General features: G+C 35.8%; 1 protein-coding gene across 8 annotated transcripts in view; it reads left to right on the forward strand.

Moving 5' to 3' along the window:
- NAV3 (neuron navigator 3) overlaps positions 1-16,525 on the forward strand; it is a 772,754-nt gene that overhangs the window by 564,112 nt on the left and 192,117 nt on the right. The gene's annotated exons all lie outside the window — the stretch shown is intronic.

A 16,525-nucleotide genomic window follows, 5' to 3' on the forward strand; every position in this document is an offset into this window, starting at 1 on the left:
AATTAAACATGAAAGTGCAGGTAGATAAGAAATCATATTGGTAGATGACAGAAGTTTTAAAGGCAGTTCTGAAGTAAAATAGGAGCTATTTTAGGAATATGGGAGATTATGAGCTCCACACATAATCATTTGCCCTTCTGCTTTTCATTTCATAGGACAAAAATCGAAATTGTGTTCACTTGCAGTTTAGATTAACTTGCTCCTATAGAACTCAAATGATATTGCAAAATCCTTAGGTTTACGCTCTTTGAGTGACTTGTCTATTCCCTTTGCCCCCCTTTCCAAGGTTCCCGCGACTCCTGACACACATGTAGCTCTTGGAACCCTCTTCCCATTTGAGGACATGTGCCTTTCTCTTTTCCAGGAAACATAATTTCCTTCTGGGAGATACACTCTGAAATTTGGGACAGTTTACATCTTTCTAGCCTGGGGTTATAAATCTTGCAAAATATATAAGGAGTTTAATTTAAGATGACAGGAAGATCCTGGTAATTTAAGCCCTCGTAAACCTGGCTTCAGTTAGTTGCTTAACTCAGCTCTGTATTGTGGCTGATAGCGTACTCTTCAAAAAAGTCAGTGAATCAATTAAATTGTAAAGAAAGGAAAACAAAAAGGACATTTGTGAATCTTTTTTAAAAGCAGGATTTTTTTTTAATGCCTAAAGATAAATAATTGAAAGGAAATAAATTATTCTTTATTTGACTAATTTAGGAAACCGAGAGGGTGTAATATTAAGTGTATTGCGCGCACACACCCACCCACACACACACACACACACACACTCACACATACACTTTGCTTATGTTCTATGTTTCTATTCCCTATTTAAAAAGCTTGATAACCACTCATACTTCTGTTGTTGTAGATGAAGCAGCATCTGTATAGTTTGGGTTATTTTAGAGTCAGGCAAACATATTTTGAATTCTCCCTGCCAATTCTCAATGGTGTAGCATTGGGCAAGTGATTTTAGCCTGCTCAAATACCAGTGTTCTTACCTCTAATATTGAAATTATGATGACTTGCCCGTAGGGTATTGAGACGCCCACTTGAAATAATCTATGTTTAAAGTGCATCTTTAGCATGACACATAGTGTATAATAGACGCACAAATACCGACTTTCATATTCCCTTCACCTACTTTAAGATTATCTCACATGTGTTAATAGAATATATTGACCCATATTAGAAACCTTAAGTCAAGTTCGTCACTTTTCCCTCCTTTCTAACTTTCTCTTATGAATTCTGTCCATTTTACTTCTAACTTTTATTAAACATGTAAAAGTAATTCAAAGTAATAATATCCTTAAAAATCACAGTCTAATGCTCAGACCCTTCCAAGCTCAGTCTGGCTACACAGATGTAACCCCTTTAATTATTTCAGGTATTTCCTTTAGTAGTTAATACCATATAGCTGAATAAAATACTTCTACTATTAGTTTTTATTTATTAATTTGGTCATTATCTTTTGATTCACACACTCTCCCATCTCTCCCATCCCCCTTTAATGTAGTCAACAAATATTTATTTAGCACTTAGTATGTTCCAGGCACTCTTTTAAGCACTAGAGATACAGCAGAGGACAAAACAGATTGAAGAATTCTGCCCGCTTGAGGCTTACATTCTAGTGATGGGGTACGAACAATACAATATTATTAAAATATATACCAGTAATTGGACAGCTGATAGTGGAGAAAAATAAATCTGGGAAATAAGATGCCTAGGAGCCATATTTCTGCCAATGTAGATAAGGTTCTGAGGAAAGTTCTTACTCAGATGATGACATTGAGCAAAGGGGGCGAAAGACTAGCTGTGTGATTATTTTGTTGTAGAGTGTTTCAGATTGACAGAAGAAGAGCTAAGAGCTTGAGTTGGGAACCTGCCTGCTCTATTTCAAGAGAGAAAATATCCCAGTTGGGCTACATCAGAGAAAAGAAGGCAGAAGAGTAAGATATAGTTCGGAAAAAGAGCACAGAGATACTAGTATTACCCTGTCCTCTTTGTAAGGACTTTGGATTTTACTCCAGGAGATGGGAACCTACTCTATGTCATAAGGAAGGGCGTAAACAGGTAGAGAAATCAAGGGGTCACTTTGGCTGCTGTGTTGAGAATAGATCATAGTGGGAAAAAGGTGAAAGCAAGGAGTCACGGAGAAAACCTTGGACTACCATGGTGAAAGTGGAGGGGGAGGAAAAATTCCACTTATATTTTGAAGGTAGGGTAGAATTCACTGACTGATTGGCAGTAGAATTAGTAAACAGAGAGCCAACTGTAACGTTATTGTTAGTTGTTGGAAAGATGGTGTTTCCATTTACTGAAATGGAAAAGAATGTGGGAAGGGCAGGCTTGGTAGGGAGAAGGTCAAATATTCCTTTATCCTCATCAGTTTTGAGATGTCTACTATGTATATCTAAGTGCAGATATTAAGGAGATAATTGGAATTGCAAGACTGGATTTAAGGGACAGATGTGGGCTAGACAAAAATTCTGGAAATGTAACCCTATAGAAATTAAAAGCTATGAGACTAGGCTTGATAAAGTCATCAAAATTGTGTATAGATGAAGATAAGAGGACTGGGGACTGGAGCCCACCAATGTTTATAGATCAGGGAGATAGCAAGTAGAGGAAACTAAAAAGAGGCAGCCTGTAATGTAGGAAGAAAACCAGAACTTGTTTTCCTGCAAAGTAAGTGAAGGAAGTGTTCCAAGGAGGAGGGAGAAATCAATAGTAATAATTAAAAGGAAGCCCCCAATGTGTTTCAGTCACTATTCTAAGTACCTTATACACATATTCAGTCTTACAATCCTCACAACAACCCTATGACATAGTTGCTATTATTAATCCTCGTTTTCAGATAAGGAAACTGACAATGGAAAAATAATGAAATGGCATGAGGTTTCATGGTGACTAATTTATAAATTGAATCCAGACAATCTGGCCACAGAGTTTATGCTTCTAACCATTACCTATCTATCTACACGACCTCAGCTGCATCAAATGTTGCATGTAAGTAGAGTGAGTACTGAGAACTGACCCATGCATGGATTTTGTAATGGAGACTTTGACATGAGCTATTTCACTGGAGTCATTGCTGTGACAGCTTGGTTGGAATCTGTTCAATATAAAACAGGAGGGAAGAATTGGAGATAGTAAATATAGACACGTCTTTCTTGGAGTGCTGCTAACGTGAAATTTCTCTCTTTTCATTCTTTTATTGGTTAGGTTTGTGACTTTATATAATGTGATAGCACTTTTAATTCTTTCTCAATCAACTGTAGAATATCTTTTGGCATTCTGTTTTGTCAAACATGGATATTTGCATGTCTGTGTACTTTTCTCCCATCCACTAACCTCTGTCATCTGCACTTTCATTTTTTAAGTTTCATAAAATTCACATTCTATTTTGTACACATATGATTCTTCCAAGTTGTTAGTATATGTTGATTACAAAAGTTTTAAAACCAACAGAGTGTTTATATATTGGCAATCATAAATATATTCTGCATAATCAACACATAAACTCTGATTCTTTCCTATTCAGAGCTTCCTATGGCTGTCTGTTGAGGTTGATATTTGATTGAATGTAAGCATAAACTGGTAGATAACTTTAAAAAATGAGCCAGGGCTCATTGATGATGCTTTAGAGAGATCAGTCCAGGTAAACTGAGGACTAAAATGCCTTTATGTTGGCATTTCCCCACCCCCCACCCCCGGGATTATTCAGTTACTATAGTTAAAATTGCTTCTTATTTGCTTGGAAGATCAATTAGTTGGTTTGTTTATGTCTGACCATGACTGATTATCCATAGTGATTGACATGAGCATTTGATTAATCTCTCTGTTTTATTCAGAGCCCCGCCATTTTACCTGCTATTTGCTGGTCTCTTTTCCCTCCTTACTCTTATAGACTTAATCCTCTTTCCATATGTACTAGGATGAGACTTCCCTTACTATGTGTTCTCCATTAATATTACTGCATTTATCTTCAGTTCTCCAAAAACTCGTATCCATTTATGGCTCCTATTCTGTTATCCTTGATGTTATGAACTTAAACCTTTATTATTCTTTTATCAACATGTTAGTGACATCACATTAGGGAGAAGGGAATAATACGTAAGTTTGAGTCTCAGATGATATGGACAGAATCATTCTTGGCTCTGATAACTTTCCTTTTTTTTTTTTAACAAAATAAAAATCAGTTAACTGAACTTAGTGTCTCCAGGTAGAAAATGAAAACGTCATCATTATATTCTATCTTTCCAAGGTAGTTGTGAGAATATAATATATATTTTAATGTATTAGACTGAGTCCTAATTTAGATAACTTAAGACTTCTGCTTCTTGACATAAATATCTAGATAAAAGCAATGGTGAACTACTTTTTATAATTTGAATTTATAACTACCAAATATATATATATTAATGTGACTTGTGTATCATCATAGAGATGTGATTTTAAAATAACTGATTGGTGGTTTATTTCTTTAACATTTTACCACATGACATTAAATGAACGTTGTTTCCCAAGCACTAGAAATTATTTGATTCTACTTGATTTTTAGTGTTTATGGGGCTCTCTTCTCAAATAGAGCACTGGTCTTACAGACTTGATTGTTATACCTGCAATTTTATACTGTATGAATTATTACATATTAATGTTTTCCATTAAAGATGGTACTCCAAAATTTCAACTTATTTACTTATAATGGAAAATGCTACTTTCACAAAAACCATAATAATCATGACAGTGTGATTACTGAATTATTTTCCTGTAGTCAATCCTACGTGGAAAACCAAATTATAATCAGGGGATGACAGAGTGAGCACACAATTGGATTTAAGGGCCGTATACATTTCTGCAACTGAGATTTCTGCACCTGACTTTTGCCAATGAGACTTTAACCACTGCTCAAGGGTCCTTCTTCATTATAAAGCACACTGTCAATATTTGCCTCTTCCTGTTCTATTTCTTGCGCTTCCACTTCTGACTATCCTTACCCCCTCCCCCCTTTTGATTGAGTTCTTAGTCTCATAAGGTATATAAATAAAATAAGCCTTCTCTCCCTGCAACGCTATGGGACAGACTTTGGACCAAAGCTCACCATCAGATGTGTTGAGACCCCAGACACCCCATCATAATATGAGACTGATTGTACTGATGATTACATTCACGTCCCAGTAAACTGAGAGTAACTATTATAAGGACTCCATAAAATAAACTTTCTCATAGATCTTCAAACACTTTATTACCATCCATTTATATAATTATTTTATACGAATAATGAAGTTCATTTTCATGAACATTGTGCACTAAGAAATAGTTCAACATGTTTAGTTCTTACCACAACACTTTTTAAATCTTTAGAAGTATTAAATAATCCAGATTTTTCACTAATCAGGGTAGTCTTTGCCAAAATTTATTGAAATTTTCAGCTGAGCAAAATAACTTTGTTTACTGGGATTCAGAGACCAATTGTTTTTCCAGGTGTTGCATTAAAATGAACTTTTGGAATGGAGTACTGAGTGCATTGTGATATAATTTCATTCTATCCTGAAAATTGTAAATGAAAAAAAACCCATGGAACAGGATAGTATTTTCAGCTATGTGTAAGGAAAAGCACTGTGGAAAATCTAATTTATGGTAACACTGTGAAAGAAATACGAGCCTGATTTCCTGAGTTCTACTTTACCTTGAAAGTCTACATTCCTAAAAGAGCATGAGACTTTGATGCGGTAATATCTAACACAGGCATCTCCTCTTTGGTTACTGTTTTGAGATCTCATAAAAGCAGACCATGCAGGTGGCCATATTAACTGTCAGTTGAAATTTAAGATAAGACAGAGGTTGTAACATATTTACGTACCATATTGTACTAATGGTATAAGTTATCACAGTAACCTGTCTCACATATAATTGGGACGATATTTCAACCATCCAGCTACTAAAAAGAAACACATGTGAATGAAAGCCAGTGACTGACTCATGTATGGAGTAGGCAATAACTGTTTCAGTAAAGTCTCAGCAAAACTTACCTGTGGGGAGAAAGCATGTTTAGTACATATTCTGATGTGAGTATATTTGTCGCAAAATGTCTTAAATATTTTCAAAGGAGCATATATGATTTTGAGGTACAGAAGTAATTTTTCAGATGTGTCTGAGCAGTTCCCTCTTTCTTAGAGCTATTAGCTTGTCAGTTACTATTTTATAACATTGCGCAAAGAGCCTACAAAGGGAAAGTCCTTATATTAAAGAAAGAATATGGTTTAAAGTATTCTTTAAATTCCAATTCTAAATATATGGTTTCATTTCTATAATTATCAACCATAGGATATATAAGGAAATACATTTTCATCTATCTCAGTCTTAAAATTTTTTAGTGAATGTGCTTCACTGTCTTCAAAGTTTATTTTTTCTACAAATCCTCACATTAAAACTTTATGCTCATGTATTTGAATACAGTATATATCTCAGTTAATTTACTCCTAATTTTCTCTCAAGCTATATTCAGTGAATTTTGAGGGAAATAATTCCTGTGTTTTAAACATACCATCTTGAAAAAGAAAAGTACAATTAAGAGATAAACATTGTCAACTAACACCCATGCCCAAGAAATTTCTTAATTTTTATTCTGTGATTTCTTTCTTTGTATTCCTCCTTGCGTCCTCGGGTATAGTGCTATTAAAAGGACAAATGTGATGTTATAATTAAGCACATTTTTCTCTTTCTTTGGGAATCAAGAGTACTAAATGTTTGACTGTGTAGGAATTTCCACTTATATTTTTGTGTGACTTCAAGACTGAAAGTAAATAAACAAGGGAAGAATCAAAGGTGATTCTAAAATAATTTTCTATAACATTTCTTAATATAGATGAGGAGTTATAAAAATGGACGTAATATGAAAAATTGCCCTTATGTTTTATCTTGATAAACACAGTTTATTCAATTATACTTGTATTAAGTACATTCATTTTAAGAATTCTGTTTTGTGCCTGATTTTTATGTTTTAATGAACCAATCACTGTGCAGTTAGGCATAGTTAATGAACACCATATGGAAATGAAATGTTTTAATGAAAGATGATATTGTTCCTAGAGATCCTTCATATATTACATTAGAACCCTGTGTTCTTTGTCATTGGCAATTTGAAAGCTCAAATGTGACCTTTCCACAAATAAAGAGTCAGCCCCCACTATGGCCAAGAATTACACTAGATGTGTGGCTGAAATACAGTGGTGCTTTACGTTTCAAATTGCCCACACTCTAATAGAGGACCTAGATGTTGAACCAGATAGTAAGGTATGCTAACTCATCTAACAGAGTACAGGTTACACAGATACTGCAGTTAGAGGAAGGCACTGATGAAAGAAATGCCATTTGCATTCAGGAAACTGCAACTATTAATCAAAAAGTGTAGCTAATAGTGTGTTCTGCCTATCGCTGTTTAAAAAAATTTTGAAATATAGTAGCACAGAACAATAACCATTTTATTATTTATACTTGGGGATTTTGTGAGCGTAGGAATCAGGGCATACCTCCACAGGGAGGGTGGAATGGCTGGAGTGTCACCAACTGCTGGGACGCAAAACATCTGTTGCTGGCCAATCCGCTACTAAGGTGACTTCTTCACTCTTGTGTCTGGCAGCTTAGCTGGAATACTGATTACACTTGACCCCTCTAGCTCGGCAGTCTCAGGGATATTGTACTTCTCACAAGGTGACCTACTGTTTGAAGGAATGACAAGCCCACCCCGATTCAAGGGTGGGGCGATTCAAAGGTGGAATGTGGGACAAAGATCTCACCTCTTAATGGAAGGGGCATCAAAGAATTTATAACAGGCCTGTGTTTAAACTGCCACAGGGTATGATGAGAGATAAGACTAGAGAAGTAGGCAGAGGTCAATCTATGGAGGCTCTGGGTGCTATGTCTAGGAGCTGGTACTTATTTCTTGAATGTAAAGGAAAATTGCCTTGGGTGTTTTTGTAGCAGAGGAAAAAATGATACCTTTTGTAACTTAGGAACAGAGGCTTGGTGACAGGGTAGATGTGTTTTGGGGAGAGAAGGGGGTGGAAACTGCAGCTATAGTGGCAAGAGAGTGAGCAGTTTAACGTTATACATATGAAATCTGACTGGGAAAATGGATTTGAGGGCTGTTTGGAGATAAGGGGGAAAGAAAATCATCACCTTCTACTTCTGTTGACTCATTGAATAGTGATATGTTTCAATAAGGAAAAAAAGAATGTCATGGTGGAAACGGATGTAGAGAAAGAGGTGGAGAGAAACAGTTCAGCGTTGGCTTTCAATTAATGTGAGATTTCAGTGGGACTATTTCTAGTGTGTGGCCAGTCAGGGCCAGAGATAAAGACTTAGGAGCACTAGCTTAACCATGTTTTATTGATTGAAACAATAGAAATGGAAGGCATTACTCAAGAAAGTATCAAGCTAGGGTGAAAAGAGAGTGCTCAGAACAAAACTCTGGTGACTGCATTTATGGGTAGAGTGAGCGAACAACAGAATATTCCTTTTGTGTGTTTTTTTTGCAATATATTTAGTGCTATGGTAGCTTGCTTGCCATCTACTTAAAGGGAAATTGATTTTTTTGTTGGTGAAGAATGCCTCATTTTCTGAGACATTTATCCTTGTCTTTCAAATATTAAAGTAAATATATTATATCTTTTAAGCATGTCAAAACTATATTTTTATCTAATCACTATATCACAAAGCATCATTAAATTTTGTTTGAGGCACTTTTTGGATGATGTACAGTGCTGAAAATGATAGGTTCTGGAAGGCTCACCTTTGTGTGTTGCTTTGGGAGTGATGGTTCATGGATGTCCTTTTGGGACAATTCCTGGTGATTCTTATAGGATTGGGACCTGTAGGGACTGGTATTATTGAGTTCTGGAAAGAAGAGTGAGTAGGGAAGTTTGAGAGAGAATAAGACTTAGTTGTACTTACTTTCAAGAAATCATGGTCCCAAAGTAATTATAAATCCAAAGTCTGAGAGCCAGAGTTAAAAGCTCAGCTACCGTACTGAGAGGTCCATCCTTTCGGGTTTTAGAGTAAGAACATACTAATCTCAAAAGTGATAGGTGAGAACCCACAGATGTAGTGTTGGGAAGACTACCAAGCTCAGGAAGGCAGGGTAATTGTAGGGACTGAAGAATAGAGGAAGTTATGTTGTCCCGAATTCACTTGAATATTTATTTACAGAGCCTCCTCTGGGGGCTTAGTGCATTCAGGGGCTCTCAAACATACATCTGAATCCCACTGAATTTTCTTTTTAACTGTTACAAAACTTATTTGCACAAGACATCCTTTTAAGTGATTTGCAATTTGATCCCCATAAAAACCTTGAGATAGGTAAAATTATCATCCTCATTTAACTGATGAAGACACAGGCGCAAACGACAGCTGAGCAGGTATTCAGGTGCAGCGGTCTAGCTCTAGTTTTTGTGCTATTATATTAACCAGTATACCAGATCTTTCCTCTGAGCATTTCAATTTAATAATTCACAAAAAGTAAATATTTTAATGTACTAGTTTTTGCACACCTGCCTAACACTTTCAAGCTTGAAATAAATTCAGTTTCCATTGAATATCAGATTATATTTTCTAGGAAGGGTTTCGAGTTACTAACATGATTTTAAGGGTTATAGGTCCCAGAGTAAAACACTAATCCCCTGCACATTTAAACCTAATTTTTCCAAATTAAATTTTTCTAGCACAATGCCAATACATTAGGTAGTAAATAAATAAATAATTAATTAAAAATCGTTTTAATGATTCATTAATTGGTTGATTACATCAATGAATCTATGCTTATTATAATAAACAAAACAGAAAACTAAATCAAATTTCTCAATACCTTTGTCTATCTGCCATTTTAAAAAACTTAGCAGTGTGAAGTCAATTTCTTGTTTATTCATTTATTTAATATCTAAAAGCATTCATGGACTTTATAAGAGAACTATTATAATAAGATCATAAAGTGATCTTAGTTTATCTCTACTATGAAAATGGATTTAGTCACCAGTGAATATCCATCTTCCTAGGATTTCCTGTAACTTCATTCACCTTTTGACTAGTGATACACCTTAGAAGTAGAGTCTTGATTTTTTCCTCTTCATACACTGTACCAAGAATATTCAATCTTGTTTGCCTGCATCCTGCTTCTATGGAACTTTACCGTGCAACCCAAGCCAGAGGCCCAGGAGCCATACTCCCTTTTCTCAATTTTTTATGTAAATGGTGATAACTTCTCTGATTACCCACTTCTATTTTCTGTGTCTCTGCCTTCATTCAGGCCCTCATCAAGTCTTGCCTGAATCATAGCAGTAATTTCTCATTTGGTCTCTAGGCTTACTAAATATCCCAGCCTTCCTCCTCCTCCAACTTCACCTTTACATAGCTAAACGAAATAGCTCTCTAATCTGATAATTTATTACGTATTCTGCCATTAAAACCCTTGGTATTCCCACTGCAGTCAGGAAAAAGGCTCAGTTCCTTATCAAGCTGCCGGGGCTCTCCAGGTTCTTACTTGGGCAAACAGTAGATGTTAAAAGAATTTTTGTAAAATAAATGAATAAGAACAATATTTAAAATTGTCATAGTAATTAAACATCATCAAGACAATTCAAATATCAACAGTCTCCACTGAGATTTTTTTTTTTTTTTTTTTGGAATAAGCTTGTTAGTATCGAATGGAAATAAAGAATGCTATATAGTGTGAGGCTCAAATATTACCATTTGGTGATTTTTAGTGATGCCCATATGCTTCATCTCTGGATTGAATTTTATTTTTGAGGATGAAGACTAAGGAATAAGATTATATAATTTTTATTTCTGCATGGAAGTTCACTGCTAGAATAACTGCAACAGAAATAGAATCTTCTATAAAACTTATGTGCTGAACCATTCAAATCTTCTAACAATATTTTGATGAGAGCTTAGAAAAGAGATGCAAATAAATTTTCACTCTTATTCTAGTTTTTTTTTTTTTTTTTTTAAGTGTTGCTTGAATGCTGGCCAAGGGTTTTGCAGCTACCATAGGACTAAGCAGAAAAAAGTCCTATGATTGATTGGTCATGTGTGCAATGGGCATGCGAGAGGGAAGTTATAAATGATACGCTATGTTCACTAGCCCTGACTAAAATGCTGCTTAAAAGTTTTAAAGATAGTGTTTACTTGGAAGCTGTTTGAGAAGAGCTGCCTAGATACTAAAATTACCTTCCCTTTTAACATTTTTTTGTTGCCTATTCCAGATTTTTAGGTAAGTGACGTGGTGAATGAAATTATTTAACGTTATCTATCTGAATATCTATTGAAAGTAGTATCGATTAAAAGTAGATTTATTTGAGACTGGAAGAGATGATATTCTGTATGAAGTATAAAATTATCATTATAGTGTCTTGGAGATATGTACAGATCCACAGGGTAATGAGTTAATAGTAAAAGAAGTATTAAAATATTGCAATTTGTGATCAATTTTCAAGAAGACAATATGGGATAATAGAACAGAGCACAGATTATAGAAACTAATGGACCAACGTTCAGATTTTAGTACTGCTATTTACAAGTGGTATAACTTATACAGATAACTTAATATTTAAATGCTTCAGTTTCATATTTTTTTCAGCCAGGAGCAGAGTATCACCTATGCAGGACTATTGTGAGGCATAATGAGAATATAAATGTAAACTGTGTCTGTCGCTTAATAAGGACACATGAAGATGAGTGTCTTTCTGCTCCCTACTTTAATATACTTCTGATAATTCCATTCTTGAAACAATTCCCTATCTTAAATGATGGTGCTGTAATATACCATTCTTTGATAATATTGCCCTGTAAATATTCATCAATTATTTAGTTAGTAAACACATACCAAACCCATGAGAGGAACTGAGAATGCAAAAAGTGAACATAATATAATTCCTGTTCTACTGAACAATACAATCGGTTCAGGAGACAGACATTTACCCTGAGAAGTATCCATATTAACTTGATAATTTGAGAAGAATAAAGACCTATGCACTAGTGGAGGACAAAGCTAACTCTGGGCTTGACACATGCTTTAACTTAGTTGATGTCTGGCCAAGATTTCAAAGTAGAAGTAAGATTTCCTAACGTGGGGAAGAAAAGGAATGGGGTTTCAGATGAAGGAAACCTCATGAGAAAATCCATGGACCTGTGGGAGAAGAGGCCACAGGCCAGGGGCAGAGATGGGTGACAGTGGAGAACGTGGGGTGGAGGATGTGCAGAGGAGGTGAAGCTGTAAAAGGGGACGAGGAGACATCCTGGAGCACTCTATAAACCAGATCTCAGAGCTTGGATTTACCCTGCAGACAATGGGGAGTCAACAGCAGTTTCAAAGAAAGAAATTGACAACAATTCTGTCTTGGGGAAATTAATTCTGTTGTCTGTGAGGAGAATGATTTGGTTTCCCTGGAAATAAAAATAGACTGATAATAAAGATACTAGTGAAGAGGTATTCTTAGAGTCCATGAAATCAATGACAAAGAGATAAAAAAGAAGTGGGGAGTGATTAAGACACCTCCATATTGTTCCATGGAGAAAGTGTTGCTGGCACTAAATTGAAAGGGCAAAGTCAAAAAGAGAGAAGATGGTTTGAAAGAAGGAACAGGAGTTAAGGTGTGAACATTTCTGGAATATCTGGGAGAACTGTAGGTGATAGATCCAGGTGGAGTATCCAGGAGGGATCTCCATGATACTTACAAAAGAGGCTCTGAGTTTAGGATTGAGATTTGAGTATAAAATATAGATCTGATATAAACGGAATGGTGGGATAAATTAGTTGATGTCTAGGATTGTGATTTTGAAAATATTCATGGTCATAATACAAAATGTGGGGGGTGGGGATAGTGAGTGGACTTGTATTTGGGAAGTAGGAGGAGTAGCTGGAGCAGCAGTGGTTGCATTAAGAAAGGTAAGTGCGGTGAGGATTTCTAGAAGAAAGGAGTCAACAGTATCTAAAGCAGCAGCAGGATATGGTACAAGACGAAGCGTGTCTCGAGATATTTAGACTCTGCTGATTACACTGTTCAACTTTGCAAACTACATGTTTGTTTGTTTGTTTGTTTTCCTCCAACTTTGTACATTTGTGGATATTCTGTACAGTACCGCTCCTTCAGTTTTACTATGCCTAGGAATTACCTGGGGATTCTGTTCAAATGCAGATTCTGATTCATAGGTCTGGGATGAGACATGAGATGGAGTATTTCTAACAAGCCCCAGGTGGTGCCTATTTTGTTGGTCTATGGAGAACACTTTGAGTAGCGAGGCTCTAGTGGTTAGTAAAAATGGGTGATTGCAATTCAGTATGTTTACTCTGAGAAGCTTTCTTTCCTTGTAATTAATGGATATTACAGTTCCACATGGGAATTTGCATGGAAGCTGGATTAGAAAGTTCTGGCAGTTTGGAACCTTCTGTGTATTGAACTCCAGATGAATTGCATCTTTTTTTTCTTTGTAATTAGCTGTCTCTAGTCTCCTCTTCTTCCCGTCCATGTTAGAGGAAATAAAAAACATTCCAGTGATATTCCTCTTTATCAGATAGATGAGCTGATACTTCCTTTAGTAGAACCCACAGTAGGTCTCAGAATATTTATTTCTTCTGTGCTTTTGTTTCTGATATTTTTGCCACTCATTAGCAGGAAAAAGTCTCACTTGATAACATTTCAGGATTAAAAAATATGCAATCTGCAACCAAAATGTTCTTCGATAGATGAATGGATAAAGAAGTTGTGGTATATATACACAATGGAATACTATTCGGCGCTAAGAAAAGATGACACAGGAACGTTTGTGACAACATGAATGGATCTTGAGAGTGTAATGCTGAGCGAAATAAGTCAGACAGAAAAAGCAGAGAACCATGTGATTTCACTGCTATGTGGTATATAAACCAAAAACAACAAAAGAACAAGACAAACAAATGAGAAACAGAAAGTCATAGACACAGACAATAGTTTAGTGGTTACCAAAGGGTAAGGGGGGTAGGGGGTGGGAGATGAGGGTAAGGGGGATCAAATATATGGTGATGGAAGGAGAACTGACTCTGGGTGATGAACACACAGTGGGATTTATAGATGATGTAATACAGAATTGTACACCTGAAATCTATGTAATTTTACTAACAATTGTTAAAAAAAAAACACCAATAAATTAAAATATATATATATGCAATCTTCAATCCAGATGTCTGGAAACCCTGTTTACTGGTGTTCTGATTGTATTTATCTACCCTGCTTGCCTCAGAGCTGTGTCTACATGTTCCTGTGTCTGTTTTACTCACAAATTCCGTTAACTGTGCTTACTCACCTGCTTTGTTACTGGTCCATTTGTAAATCTGAAACTCGGGAAATGGTATTACAAGTGCTGTAGGGAAAAAATGCCTTTCTGCTGTGTAGGAAGGCAGAACCAGATTATAAACTAAGAAAAATACAGGGAGATAGAGGTGTTGTGGGAAGTGTTCAGAGCTTGAGTTTGTGTGATAAATGTGGAAATTGTACGAGGACATAGATGCAGATGGATTTGTGGAGGCGGAATCTGCATGACAGGGTATTGATTGAACATAGTTGATAATTAAAAGAAAAAAAGTAAGAATCAACTAAAGAAAGCCCATAGTACTAAAGAAAATAGTGATGATGAAGAGAAATCAAGAAATTAAAGGATCTGATTAGGAGTTGGGTGGTAACAAGAGGACAATGGTGAGTTAAATGGTGATTTTGAAAGTCATAGAAATGGACAATTTTACTCAGTTGAAGTTGATAGCAAGGGGTATGATGCACATATACATATTAATCCTAGTTTCTAGTACATTTTACTTGAAATCTTAGGAAACAAATTGCTAAGTGAAAGAATGCACATAAGTATTTGAGGAAAGAGGACATAAGAAAAATATTGTCTTTAAGAGAGGGATTAAGGAAAATGACCGTTGAAGGAAAGAGAAAATGGACAAGAATGACAGTGGCAAATCAAGTGAGCTTATTTGGTGTGACGGTCTGTAAAACAGAAAGGGAACGTGGCAGAGGGGACAATATGGTGAAATACAAAGATGGTAGAGCATGGTGAGAATGAATACAACTCTTGTGTTCTTCAAGTAACAGTTTCACAAGTGCAAGGGAAGCAGAGCAGAAGCCAAGTTGCAAAAGATTCAAGTACTAGGACTTGGTACAAAAATATAAGCAACAAGTTGAGTTTTCTCTAGTAATAAATTAGAAAACATGCAGGTCATAAAACCAAATTCATTTTGGCCAAGTCAGTTAACCTCCCTTAAATGTTGTTGTTTTTCCACATCTCTACTAGACGTTATGATACTTCTTAAAATCATGGAGGAAAAATGAATGAGGTAGCTTCAATTCCATGAAGGAAAGTACATTGTTTTATTATCATATTTCCTGGTAATATTTGTGCTCAATTTGGAGAGTTACAGGATCAGACACAGTAATGAACCTTTAGGTAGTTCTCTTACTTTTGGATTAACAAAGTGGGTTGAGAAATTCACAAAAGAATTTTCTTCAATCCTGGTGCTTTTGTTTCTAAATTTAAATTTTAAATTCATATCAGATTTCATTGAGACACTTTGGTTTTTATTTTTAAATTATTCTCTGTTGTTATTCTTACTGAGGTAATTTGTTTGGCCAGTTGTAGCCAGTTGACTCAGTGCCCAGTGTACTTGGAAGGCAGAATGGAATACTATATGCAAATAATAACACAGCTCATATCAAATGTGAAAAACAAGTGCTCTGTGAACCTGAAAATCTCCCTAGATATGAAGATTTATTCCTTTCTAACCAGGCGGTTTTAAGAATCTGCCTGCTGCCATCACAGACTGGCTCAATAGTGTTAAGTGTTGACGTAGGAGACATGTCATCATCTTAAGAAATCCACCCCTTGACTAAAATGCCCTCTGCTCAGCAGCAAAGCAACTGTATCAACTGCAGCAGGGCCTCAAGTGGCCCTTCCACCCTGATTCCAACACACCCATGTTGTTTCTGTTTCCTTGGAGGCCTTGGAAACTGTGCATGCACAACAAATGGGTTCATGTAGCATCATCACCATTCACCTGAGAAGTGATTCTCCACTCAGGCATCAGTCAACTCATGACCATCCCAGGGGTTGTGAGCATGTTTCAGGTCTATTGGGTCTCACTATATCCTTCAAAACACCAGTTTCAGAATCCTTAGGTAATTCAGAAATCAGTTTAACTTAAAGTATAAATTTTCATTTCGCTTATAAAGTATTCATTGCTTTTCAAAACTTGTTTTAAATATTGCCTTCTTGTGTGTTTTTGATCGAAGATTTTGATCAAAGAATTGTAATTCAAGAATGCCCAGAAATTGCCATCACTAGTTGTTCATTCACTTTGTTTTTGAAGAATTTAACTTCACTTTAATCTCAATTTTTGCATCGATCTTTCTTCAGAAAATCATCTCGTATTATTCAGTTCCTCAAAATATTTTAACTAGGGTGAAAGATCAATAAGAAATTATTAGAAGCTAAATATTTT

The sequence above is a fragment of the Rhinolophus sinicus genome, chromosome 1, assembly GCF_057876585.1.
Source record: "Rhinolophus sinicus isolate RSI-liver-muscle chromosome 1, RSI-T2T, whole genome shotgun sequence".
Taxonomy (NCBI): Eukaryota; Metazoa; Chordata; class Mammalia; order Chiroptera; family Rhinolophidae; genus Rhinolophus; species Rhinolophus sinicus.